General features: G+C 37.1%; 1 long non-coding RNA gene across 14 annotated transcripts in view; it reads right to left on the minus strand.

Annotated features, from left to right (window-relative positions):
- Positions 1 to 1,831: 1,831 nt before the first annotated feature.
- The window catches only part of LOC106984063 (uncharacterized), a 34,261-nt gene continuing 23,412 nt past the window's right edge, over positions 1,832 to 12,680 (minus strand). For 13 of the 14 annotated variants that reach the window (XR_008290137.1, XR_003418235.2, XR_003418233.2 and 10 more), the window contains 3 exons: positions 11,516 to 11,722; positions 10,229 to 10,358; positions 1,832 to 9,132 (listed from right to left, as the gene is read on the minus strand). This is a non-coding gene — a long non-coding RNA (uncharacterized LOC106984063). The remainder of the gene's footprint in view (positions 9,133 to 10,228; positions 10,359 to 11,515; positions 11,723 to 12,680) is intronic. The other variant, XR_003418238.2, reaches the window with a different exon arrangement.

A 12,680-nucleotide genomic window follows, 5' to 3' on the forward strand; every position in this document is an offset into this window, starting at 1 on the left:
CCTTGAGAAATGCTACACCTCGCCTGGTGTTCTGGGGCCAGCTCCCTCCTCCCCAGGAGTGTGGCTGCTCCAGGATTCTCTCCGGAGAAAGTTGCACACTTTTGAAACCTCTGAGTTTCAGTTCCTAAGATTGTTTGCAAAATAAATGTATTCTCTAGACCAGTAGCTACATACCAAATGAAGTGTTTTTAACTCGCCCTCACTGATGAGGATTAAAGAAGGTTGTTTGCAAAATGGAAACTGGCACTCTCAGTATTTCTCATTCCCCAGTCGTGGTCCAGAGGTTTCCCTCTTGTGCTAACTAGATGCCAACTTTTACAAGCCCTCGCTTTTGACTGCACAGAAAGCGTTCCCTCCCCTCCATGCTTATGCTGTTTTATCTGCAATTCACATACACACACCTTGATCCTGCCAAGCCTTCTCCCTCCAAGTGTGGTGATCTTTCTGCCTCTGCAGATCAATTTCCTGGGTGTTCCAAGTGATCTTACCTCAATATAGCTGTGTTTGAGGAACAAGGAAAACCTTAGTCCCCTACTTCTCTGCCATCTTAAATCCCCTCCTCCTTCATCTTTTTAAAAGTTGCACCTATAACTAGCAGTTTTTATGCCCACTCATTGTGAACAGAATGGCTGGCTCGATTTTAGACCCAACTTAAATTACACAATGTTCAAATTGAAATGCTAGGTTTCCTAAGTCTACTAGTTCCAGTAACACTACCTTTTCCAAAGAAATAACTGAGAAAAACTTATAACCAAAGGCAAAATAGTGACCTATTTAGGAGGATCAAGTTAATCTTGTTTGGCCTGGAACAAAACAGTAGAGGAGCACACAGTGATCACCTCATCCTTACCCCACAGAAAATATGAAAGGTGGAAAATACTACCAAATGCTTTGTCATTTTCTAAATATTGCTGCTGCCTCATTAAACTTGGCATATCTGACCTTTTTTCATTAAGCAAGACTTGATGCTTTTTATTCCCTCTCCATCAGAGGATTGTAACTGAGAACTCTGAGGACCAATGGTATGACAAACCCAGGAGCAAGCAGAGCAAAATGACAAGGAGACTGGTAAGTCAGCCCATGAGGGAATCAGAGCTACCTAAGGAAACAGAGCCTTGCAGGACACCCAAGAATAACCTCAAGGAGCTCTTTCCTAACCTCTCCAGTTTCCCCACCAGCTTTCTCCCTGTCCCACACACCTAGTCTTGCAGGGAAATGAAAATAACCACTAAGGGCTACCTACGTACATTCCCTTTCAGAAGCAACACATCAGGATATGGGCCAATTTTATGATCTGACACCATACTCATTTATAAGGTTAAATGAGTTTCCCAGGCATCAGTATTAAAAGCACATGTACTGAAGTTACTTGGCCCTTAAGGACTTAAGACTTTCTTCAAAGACAATTATTTATTGCCTGTAAGCACTGCAGGGAGTCATACACCTATGAAGTCACCAATCTAACATTTGAGTATTTAATCATTCAAAATTCTAGGAACACCAAAGATCTCTTCACCTACTCAGGGATTGGGACTGTAACTTCTTTAATTATAGTGATTTCCTGCACAAATACATCCTACTTCCCACATCCTTACAAAAAGTTTTGTTATACCTTACTCCTATACCACCCTGTACCTTAATAACTTTTTGCTTCTCACATTTTTTTAATTGGGTTTCTACTTCTCAGTGTCGCTGACCAAAGCAACTGAAGGAATAAAGAAATGAGACCTCAAACCATGTATGTAAACTGGGTAATTAAGGTAATAAAAAAAGGAGATTACTAGCGTACCTAGGAACAGTGAGGTAGAACTTGTCACATCAAAATACAAAATTTTCAAAACAGTACATTTTATTTCACATTAGACAACACATTCCCCAATTTGTCTCAGTTGTGACATGTCGATAGCTTTAGATTGCTTTTGGTAGTCACCCATGCTGAGCAAGATTTTTCAATCTTCAAAACACTCAAAAATCAAAGATTCTGCATTTTCACATCAGTTCACAAGTCAAAGTGTATCTTCCCATTTATTGGAACATTTGGCATAGATTCCCTTTTAGGCAGAAGGGTAGAGATGAAGCCATTTCCTTTAAAAATGTATTTGTTCATAATTTCATTTATGCCATAAAAATTCAGATGATAGTATGTTCTTATTCTTATCAATAGCAGTAGTCTTAGGATGTCAGGAACTGTGAAAGGAAGGCTTTTAGTTACTTTCTCCTGTCTAATTTCCAATAATGTACTCCCCGACCCCAACTTGAAAATATGGGTGTTACAGAATCCATCTGATACCACAGTATTAAAGGCCAAACAGTATTTCAGATATATCTGATGCCTAAATAAAAATGTACAAAGTGAAAACTAGAAACATCACACCCAATTTGTCTTCAACTTTGTTCCCTCCACCAATTATCTTTTGCCATTCACCTATTTCCTTCTTCATTTACAGATGTAAACTAAAAGTTATATAAATTACTGTGAACAATAAAGTCCTCCTCTTTTGCAGTGAATGTTGACTTTAAAACTACCTTCTGATGGAGGTTACATTGATTTAATTAACAAATCCCATAATTATCTAACTCAAGGTTTAGTTGATAACTAGCTCAAAATTGTTTCTCAAAGACTTACAGAAATTAGTGGGGGACAAAGTACCATGTCTTCATCTCAGTAAGGACTACTGATCGGAATTGCATTAAACTAAAAAAAGCAATCCCCTAGTTAGACTTGGAGGTAGTAATGTTCTTAAAACCAATACCAAACACAGGCAGGCTGCCCTTAGAAACTGGTTTGACCTTTTCTTTCACTCTTCCTCCTATCCCACCCTCTGTGAGTGATTTAAAAATAGAAAAGGTCAAAACCCAGTTGGGCCTAGATTGAGGATTGTTGTTGATTCCCTCCAATTTTTGCCAATTACTTCCAATTTCTATTATTCTGAAATTTTAAACATGGTAAAATTGTTAAGCTATTTTAATTAACTGATATTATTCCACTATTAAGAAGTCCTTTCTTGAACATGTTTTGATGGTGAGATTTCTAAAGGTTAAGTTGAGATACTATTGCAAAAGAGAAATCATGTCTCCATCTCCAATTATGTTATGTATTTCAAAGAGATCTATTTAGGCAGCACATATTTGTCAGAATGTAAAAATGTAAACAATTAAAAACAGACAAAACTGGTAAATGCATTTTAAAACCAATTGTCGCTAGAGTATAAGTGTTTCCCCAATGCTGGTACCAATGAAGCTGGAATTTGGGAATTAGTTGTTTGTCATCCCTCCTTCTGTCCAGCAGCGGTCACAGTCATTTTTCATTAGGGATGGGCCAGGAAAAATAAAGTGCCTATTATAAAGAAAGTTCCTGCAACTTAAAGAGCAAGCTCAATAGAAAACCCTGCTTATTGTAGTGGCCAGAGTGGTAGAAGATACATGGAACAGCAATTAAAACCCACAACATTATTTGCGGACTATGCCATGCCCCTAACCAGAAAACAGGCCAAAAGAAAAGCTTTAAAAGTTCTCTAGGAAAGCATTTATTTTTTGTTTTTCTTTTGTTTTTTTCATGTCTCTCGGGCTATCTGGGAACATAGCAAAGAGCTTTATACATAATAGGCATTCAAATGTACTTGTAGAATGAATAAATGAAGAACAGTAATCTCTTATATTCTAGTCTCAAAGCTAACTAAAAAGTATCTTTCAGTCAAGATCTTTTTTGTTTTCTGTCTAGCAATTAACACAATGCCTTGAAATAGACACTTCCATTTAAAGAAGAATTTCATTCCTTTTTGTTTTGTTAGTTTGTTTTTGTTTTGTCCTATTGCATCTCCAAGACAAAATAAGTGCCTTTCTTACCAGATCTGTTCCAATTTAACATCACCTTCCTCAAAGTTTGTATAAATGAAAAGTTCTCTCTTATTCCCACTCTATAAAACATGCCAAGGAGAAGGTGATCATTTGTTCTCAGTGTCTTACTATCACAGCGGCTCAATAAACTGAAAGAACTGCAGTCTCTTATTAAATTAGTTCCTATGTTTCCACCATAAACTAGTGAGATTAAAGTACATTTTGGTATAGGTCCTTTAAGTCTCTTCATTCTCTGCATTTGAGAACATTATACAGGGTAAATAAATTTTTACAAAATACAGAAAATCTAGAAAAAAATCTTTACTGCTCAAGTGGCTTCCTGACTCTATGCCAGGCCAATAAGCAAATATTTTTAAAACCAGTTGTTTTATCTTAATTCTCATCTTAAACCATCCATCTATAATCAAAACAGAATGTTAAAGTAATGAATTAAAGGACAAACCCTAAGCTCCCTTATTATCAGTCTTCTGGCTTCAAACTAGGTCAATGAGCAAGTGAAAATTAGAAAGAATTAGGAAAAAAGTCTTCATTTAACATTAAAAGAATCATGCCTTATTTTTCTATTTTTTTTTAATCTCTAAGGCATGTCGATAAGTTTTCTGGACCAGGCCAACTCAACTAATTTATCTAGCATAATACTGTCCAGAAAACAGGCACTCAAATATCTACTTAAAAATCAATGATGTTTTCTTATCTTCATCTATAATCTGTATTCTGATGCCCTTTTGTCTTAGCCATTTCACTTCTCTTAGGACCTAGAATGATGTATTCCACATAAAAGATGCTCTAGGTTTATTATATGAATCTAAAACCAAACCTGAGCCATTTAATTTTAAGCCAGGCAGGGTGGATCTCATTCACCTCCACCTTCAGCATTCAACATTTTAAAGACTGATAAAGAACTATAACATCTTTTTTAAAAACATTTCCCATCTCTTCAGTCTAGCTAGAGAGGAAGGACACCCTCTGATTCAGATATTGTCTTTCCACAGAGTTCAGCATTTAGCATACTTCCTGGCACAATTCCATTTTTCCCATGTTTTTATTAAATAAGCTTAGTAGTGCTTAACTTTTAGTCTGGATCTCACTTATTTCCTTATTTCTCACTGGATTTCCTTATTTCTTCCTATGAACACCTCATAAGAATAAAATCATTTTTATATCCTAAGGCATGGGATAGTTGTAAGCCTCATAGAAAGTAATCATTCATTAAGCCAAGTTATTTCCTTATATCTGTATAGAACAGCAGGCTTGTAAATTTACACAGATCTATGTTGTAAGTTCAATAATAATGATAATTTCTGCATCCCCGTTTGTTGTCTCCACAGATAAGACAGAGTAAATAATCAATGTTAATTCAGCAGATATTGCTTATACATATATGGCAGTTTAAGACTTATAAATTGATTTTATACATTATCTGCTGCTACCCAGGACACAATAAAGATGGTTTATCTTCACATCCTTAATGCCTAGCAAGGAGACTGGCATGTAATAGACAATTATTAACCAGTTTTGCATTTACCAGATATTTAATCCTTTGCATATTCAGAGTGTTTAATAGTTAAGAACTCTTCCTCAGATTTTTCCAACTTTTTTCATAGTATAATAAGTGTGATATAATTTTATAAGCCCAGTACTCAGCACCAAATCAGAAAATCAGTAGTTACACTTATATGATGCTTTAGAGTTCCCAAAATGCTGACACATGTATCGGCTTATTCTCAGCTGTAAGCACAATGAAATGATAAATCTTTGTACCTCTTTAGTGCCTATAATAGTGAGTCCACATAGTAAGTAACTGATATTCATTCATTCATTCAACAAGTATTTAAACCCTCAGTTTCTATAACTATTTATATTACCTTTGTCATAGTGGATGTCAGGAACACAATGAGAATTTTCTGGAGACAATGTCTATCTCACAGAAAGTTTTATTCACACAGAAAACAGCTAATGTCTTGTATTTATATAGCACTTTAGAAAGTGCAAGTGCAATCTCAATCATTACATTTACCTGTTACCTGGTAAAATATACTGGTGATAATTTAATTTGACATCACCATTAAAGTCTTGATTGATTAAAACAAGCAATATCCAATTCTTTACATCTAAATAGTCTAGGACATAAGCCCCCCTCTTATTACTTGGAAGCATTATCTTAGATTTCAGAGTACCCAAAATATACCTGGCCCATAAAAGGCAAATAATATTCATAAACATGTAACACACTGGTATCTATACAGTACTTTAGTTTACAAAGTACTTTAATATGCACCTCATAATCTGACATTTTTAATTCCCTACTGAGGACACTGTTTTCCCTTTGACATCTGTAGCACCTAGCATGGTATGTGACATGTTATAAGTTTTCACAATAGCTTAATCCCTTGTGTTTGTAGTATATTTTATGCTTTAAAAGCAGCTTCCATGTGTTTGCTTTTCTGCTACCTGGAATACTGTACTTTTACTTAAAATTACCAGAGCAGCGGAAACATGATGGCCACAAATATATGAATTATTCATTTATCAAACAATTCCTAATATCTTCATAGTATTACATACTTCTGACAAAGTACTTTATTCAGGCTTCTTTTAATCCTTGTATTCACAGTGTCTAGTAGAATGTACAGTAGAATGTACATACTGTGTAGTCAATATTCATTCATCAACTCTGAAACTCATAAATCTTTAAGTGCTTTACAGTTTACAAAGCACATTCACATATTTTTCTTCAGGTCACCTGGATGTAATAGTAAATAATTATTGCATCCTTAAGTGTCTAGCTCAGGGACAGGCACACACAAGTATTATTCAGCACACAGTCCCTGGTATGTACATCAGGGATGGTAGTATGGCCCACAGACCAAATCTACTTGGTTCACATGCTAACAGTAGTTTTTCTTTGTAAAGGGTTAATTTTAAAAAATGTGTCAGAGACCATATGGCTCACAAAACCTAAAATATTTACCATATGACCCTTTACAGAAAGGGTGTGATGACCCCTGATTTACATAATGCTTCACAACTGACAGTACACTTTAAATGTCAGCTGTGCATGGCTGCTGATATACTATTAATGAGAATGCCTTGCACTTTTTTCTCTGCTTTACAATGCTTTCACATATATTCTCAATTGTTTAAATTTTTTTCTCTCATGGAGGGGAATCAAGGAAAGGATTAAACCTGCTAAGTAAATATTCCCAAGTTCTCTCACCTTTAAACGTTGAGGTGGGTATTAAACCCAGGAGCAGTACTGGCACAGTCTACCAAATTATTAGGCCACTACTATGAGCAGGGAGTTCAAACTGCCTCCTTGGGGCCTCACTCTGTCCCAGGACCAATCATCTGTTTTTTAACCATCACTAGGAATCCCAAACCCCAGGAATCCTGCTCACCCAAGCTCAAAGAAGTAAGGTGTTTCTGGCTAGTGCTTCAACAGTCTGGCACATCTGGGTATTTCTTGTCTAATTCTTCTCACTGGCCTGGAACATCTCTTCACATTTTCTCTAAATAGCCTAGCACCTTTTTTCCCACAACAGCCTGATGCTTGCCTTTGCTCATCAGCCTATAGCTCCTAAAGAAAAGGGACAACTGAAATACAATGTTACCTATATGTCTCTCTCATGTGAATTGGAGGCAAAGACAAATGGAAATTTAAAAAACAAACAATAAATGGCCCAAAACTGTGATAAAAATTGGCTTAAGACTGGACCAAGCATAATATTGCCAATGTAAAGATATGTTTCCTTAAGGTAATGGCAACATCTAAAAGGGCATCTCAAAAAAGTGGGTTTAAATGGAAACATAAGAACTGTCAAGGGAGAACTGAAAATGTCCAAGAGTAGGAAGGATGGCAATAGAAAAAAGCTGGGGTTTAGCGTTCTCATCTTGGGATTTCCTTTGGTCTTGGGGCTTCTATCCTTCTTGGATTCTGTGTCATGGGCTTCTAGCTTCCCACCTAATTTAGCCTTGAGATAGATTTCTCTCTTTGACCTTCTGTCCATCTAGAGGCTGGAGTCCTGGGTCTTTATGTGTGTCTGGGGCCTTCCATCCTTGGATCTTAGATCTTCAAGCTAAAGTTTTTATCTCAGGTCTTAGACATGGTGTCTTATGTCTCAGGCTTTCGATGGGTCCCCATTCTTAGGCCTTCAGTCTCCTACTCTGGGTCTTTGGACTTCTATCTAACTCAAGTCTTGAACTTTCCATCCAACTCAGTCAGGTCTTCTATCCAACAAGGGCCACCTTTTTACATCATGGTTGTCAGGACTTTAGATGGTCTCAAGCCTGAAGTTTCCACCTATCTTGAGACAGGTTTTCCATTTTTGTCTTTAGGTCTCAAGTCTCAAACCATCTGTCTTTTACTTTGGGCCTTCTCTCCATTATGGGCCTTCCACTTTCTGTCCATCATAGGTCTTGGGTCATCTCACAGGGTGTCCTGGCATAACGAACAGCTCTGCAATGTGTATTTTGATAGTTGACACACTGTACCTATTGGGAAGGGGTTAGGAAGCCCCTTTGTCACAAAGACACACACATGATCATACAAATGCACAAAAATATTCAAGGATAGAGGACTGCATAAAGTCAAAGAGGGGGAATCACAGACTCACAAACAGGCTGAAATACTCAAAGGTGAGTAGAAGGGGAAAAGCAGAGAAGAAACAAGAGAACAGAGATGAATGCTGAAATGGAAAAATCACCAAGAGCAAGGAGACACTGAGACAGAGCAGAAAAAAAAAAACAACAGAGAAAAAGAGACACTGAGACAGAGCAGGAAAAAAAACAGAGAGCAAAAGAGACACTGAGACAAAGCAGGACAAAATAGAGAGAAAATGGCCCAAGAGACACAGAAATTTGAGATAATGAGTAGAAAAAGTAGAAGGGAAGGCAGAATGAGAAAAAGGTGAAATGTGAAACCAATAAGAAGGGTAAGGGAAAACAAAAAATCAGAGTTCACAACAGAACAAGAAGAGAGGTATAGGCAGAACAAGAAATGAACAAAAAGCACACATCATGTGACACAGAGACACAAAAGGAAGAACAGTGAAAGAAGAGCCAGATCTAGGAGAACAAAGAGAATCACTAACAAAATGAAAAAACTGGAGAGAGACATCCAAGACAAGGCACAGACAACTCTTAGGAACAAGAAAATGAGACAAAGATACACAGAGAAGAAACTAACAAGAGAATCATGGAATGGCTGAGACACACTTTAGACAGAGAAGGAAAACCAAAGAGATTCAAGAAAAAAAATAGACAAAGAAATACACACTTATGAGTGAAAGAGGTAAGCAAAGGTAGACATTCAGAGGAAGAGGTTAAGAAGTAAAGACAAGATAAAGTAAGGGGCACAACAGGAATATGAGAAGCATCACAAAAAGAAGACAACAAAAGAAAACCAAAAAGTGCATTAATAATTAATATAAGCTATCATCAGCACCAATACTACTTATATTACTAACAATAATTATTATAACAACCACCACCAATATAGATGTTTTCTATTTACAAACTTTTACCTTACAAATTTCTTACATAGAATCAAAACATGCCAACTCTGCCTCCCAGTAGACGGTATTAATGGTCACCTGTATCGTGTCAAATGAACTTACAAAACTTCTTGGGTTGCCTTTTACTTACCATATGCCAGACACTGTACTAAACACTTTACATACATGATTTCACTTAAGCCTCACATACGAGTCTAACCACAAACTAAATTGACAAAAGCCATACACCTATTGAGTAGCAGAAGATTTAAATAGAATGTGTACCTTTTAATATCCTGCTTCAATTGTTTACAAGGATTTTCAAAAGAGCCAAATAAGATGCCACAAATGAGTGAATATTATGATAAAGGGCTCTTAGAGAGCATCTAGTCAATCCCCTCACTTTATTTCATCACCTTTCCCCATCCCTTTAAAAAACTGACTTCATTTTCACACCCTTCCCAATTATAATGGCAACTTCAGGGACTGGGCTTCCTTTAACACTAAATCTTAACTGCAGTAGATGCTTTTCACAAGAGAAGAACCATGGAGGAAAAAAAAACATTTCAGAAAAAAAAACATTTTTTTTGTTTTAGGCTTCTATAGTTTACATCTCTAAGAGTATCAAGGCATTTATGCGGTGAAGATAAGAAGAGACAAGGTGAGACTCAATTACTCTGACACAACTGTATGCAGACTGTAATACTTTGAATTGCTTCAGTGAACCTAGTTGGTAATACAGGTTATTGGTTATCCTCGGAACTCACTTTTGGCACCCCCTGCACGTTAAACCATCATACTTCATCCTTTACAATCCTGGAACAAACAACTATTAGCTTTAAAGTGATCCTCACAGGATTATAACACTAACGACTTACTTCATTCTGCTGTTCTAAAATGTTAGCATGCCAGGCATGTTGATCTTCCTTTGATGTGTTCAAATTTCTTGCTCTCTGCATTGTTTTGGGGATACAATGATTTGGCAGATAAGAAGGGAACAATCAGGAGCTACAAAAAATGAGAGGGAAACAATGTAAATGCCATAAAGAAGTATTAATTGAGTACTAGGCAAGAGTTATGGGAAAATTCAAATTAATGAGCTATAGAAACGGGTCTCTACAAAGCTTAGAAACATAAAGTTGAGGTTTTTATGTCTTTAGAGATAAAACTAACACACGTTCTTCATTCAACAGAATAGGAAACTATGGCAAAAATAGGAAACTATCTTGCCTAATAACACTCACTGAATCACTGCAAACACCATCAATCCCAGTCTTATTCTTTTGGTTGAATAATCTGTACAAAATCTATATAATCAGGGCTTACTACTTACTGATGCTTACCTCCATCTCCCAACCTACATCCCCCTAATCAGCTTCTCTTATCACCAACCTAGAGTATGCAGGGTCCTGGTTCTTTAGACCCTACATCCTAGATGTGTGGCGACAGATAACTGTGCCATTTCTGGTCAGGTTCCATCAACCAGCAAGTACAGCATAAAAAGATACAGCTCCTATGTATCTTCGCAAACAGTTTGTTTTGCATTTTATCTCAAAGACAGCCCAAGGCATCTTGAAATATGTAAATGATTGTCAAGATTCCCCAATAGGGCCTCAAGAAAGACTCTGGGGACCAAAGGGTCCAAAATGATGATATGCCATGATAAATGGTGCAGATGCAGCAGTTGTTTCCCATGCTCTCCTTAAAGAAAGAATTTAGGGGAGCCTGGGTGGCTCAGTCGGTTAAACATCCAACTTTGGCTCAGGTCACGTTCTTGCGGCTGGTGAGTTCAAGACCCGCATCGGCCTCCATGCCTATAGCCTGCCTCGGATTCTGTGTCTCCCTCTCTCTCTGTCCCTCCCCTGCTCGCACTCTGTCTCTCTCTCTCTAAAAAATAAATAAACATTTTAAAAAAAGAACAATTTAACTATAAACCTCTACCACACACTAGTCCTACCCTAAACATCCTAACTCATGCAGCCTACTACTGTCTTCACATTATTTTCAACCATCTCACACCCAGTTGCTTCCCAGGTTAGTTAGGAAGCTGTTTTGACCAAAACATACACAGTTGATAATAATGGAAAAAATCTTAATGGAAAACTAAGTGCAACGTAAAACAAGATCAAAATTAAAAGCTACTTATGCTTTTAGGGACAACTTACCCACCTCTGATGTGTGGCAGTTGTTGTGAGACTTCCTACCTGGGCTCAGGAAAGAATCTTGGTAAAGCCTCCTAGCCTAGGGTTGTTGCCCAGTGATAGTGAGCTTTTCCCCTGGAGGATCCTCATGCCCCATCTCCACCTAGGGATCGTCAAAGGGAATGGGTCACTAACACTGTAGAGCAACAAGCCTATTCTTCAGAGGAAGATCTGGAGAAGAGATAAAAGAAAAATAAGTTACTGAAATGCAGAACACTGGAAAAGTCTGTCCCAATTAGCAATTAGTCATTAAATTAAACCTTGTCTGCCCTATTCTTCAGATGGATTGAGGGGTGAAAATTTAAAACTGTGTAGCACTCCATATCCTACCTACCAGCCTAACAACATGCAAATGCTTCTATTCATTCCAGTTCCATTCCTTGCATTTCCCTTCATCTCCAAGAGCAATTTAAAACTGAGTAACTACCCAAATTCCCATACCGTGCTTTATTCTACAGTATCCATTGATGAGCATTTCTCTAGGGTGTATTATTAATACCTTGTTATTCTCATCATAAAATAAGATGGGGTTCAAGAAATCAAGGGCTTGAAAGTAAGAGAGGTAAGGTTTTCTCAACCAAGTGAGCCATCGAGTCACTTAGAAAAACTCGCATGTGATCTGACTCTGAGTTCATTAAGAATTCTTCACATTGCCTCAGGCTTTTATAAAGCACTATTTTAAGAACTGAGCAATCTACCTCAATCAAAGTGCCTCTCCATCTAGTTTTATATAGCATTTCCCTGTTTTAATTTTTATATCAAGTATTAACATACTGTAACAATGCCAAGGTAAACAAAACTGTTTTCTACTCAATCCACATAGTACATTTTCTTGAACAGCTCATATAAATGGGGCACCACCAGAATCCCAGGATATTCAGAGAAATCAATAATGGTTACAGGCATATAAAACACCTGTTATAACAACATCTAAGCATATCTATGCAAAAGGAAAAACAAGATACAGAAAGCTAGGAATCCAGTAAATAGCTTACACAGGCCCTTGGATCTCTGTTATTCTACCTTTCAGCAATTTTATGGTTCTTCAAATTAACAAATTCTCAACTTTTTAAAACAAGGGAATGACAGTGGCAATGGAATTGGGACTGCCAAAACAGGGCTAGGACAC

The sequence above is a fragment of the Acinonyx jubatus genome, chromosome X, assembly GCF_027475565.1.
Source record: "Acinonyx jubatus isolate Ajub_Pintada_27869175 chromosome X, VMU_Ajub_asm_v1.0, whole genome shotgun sequence".
Taxonomy (NCBI): Eukaryota; Metazoa; Chordata; class Mammalia; order Carnivora; family Felidae; genus Acinonyx; species Acinonyx jubatus.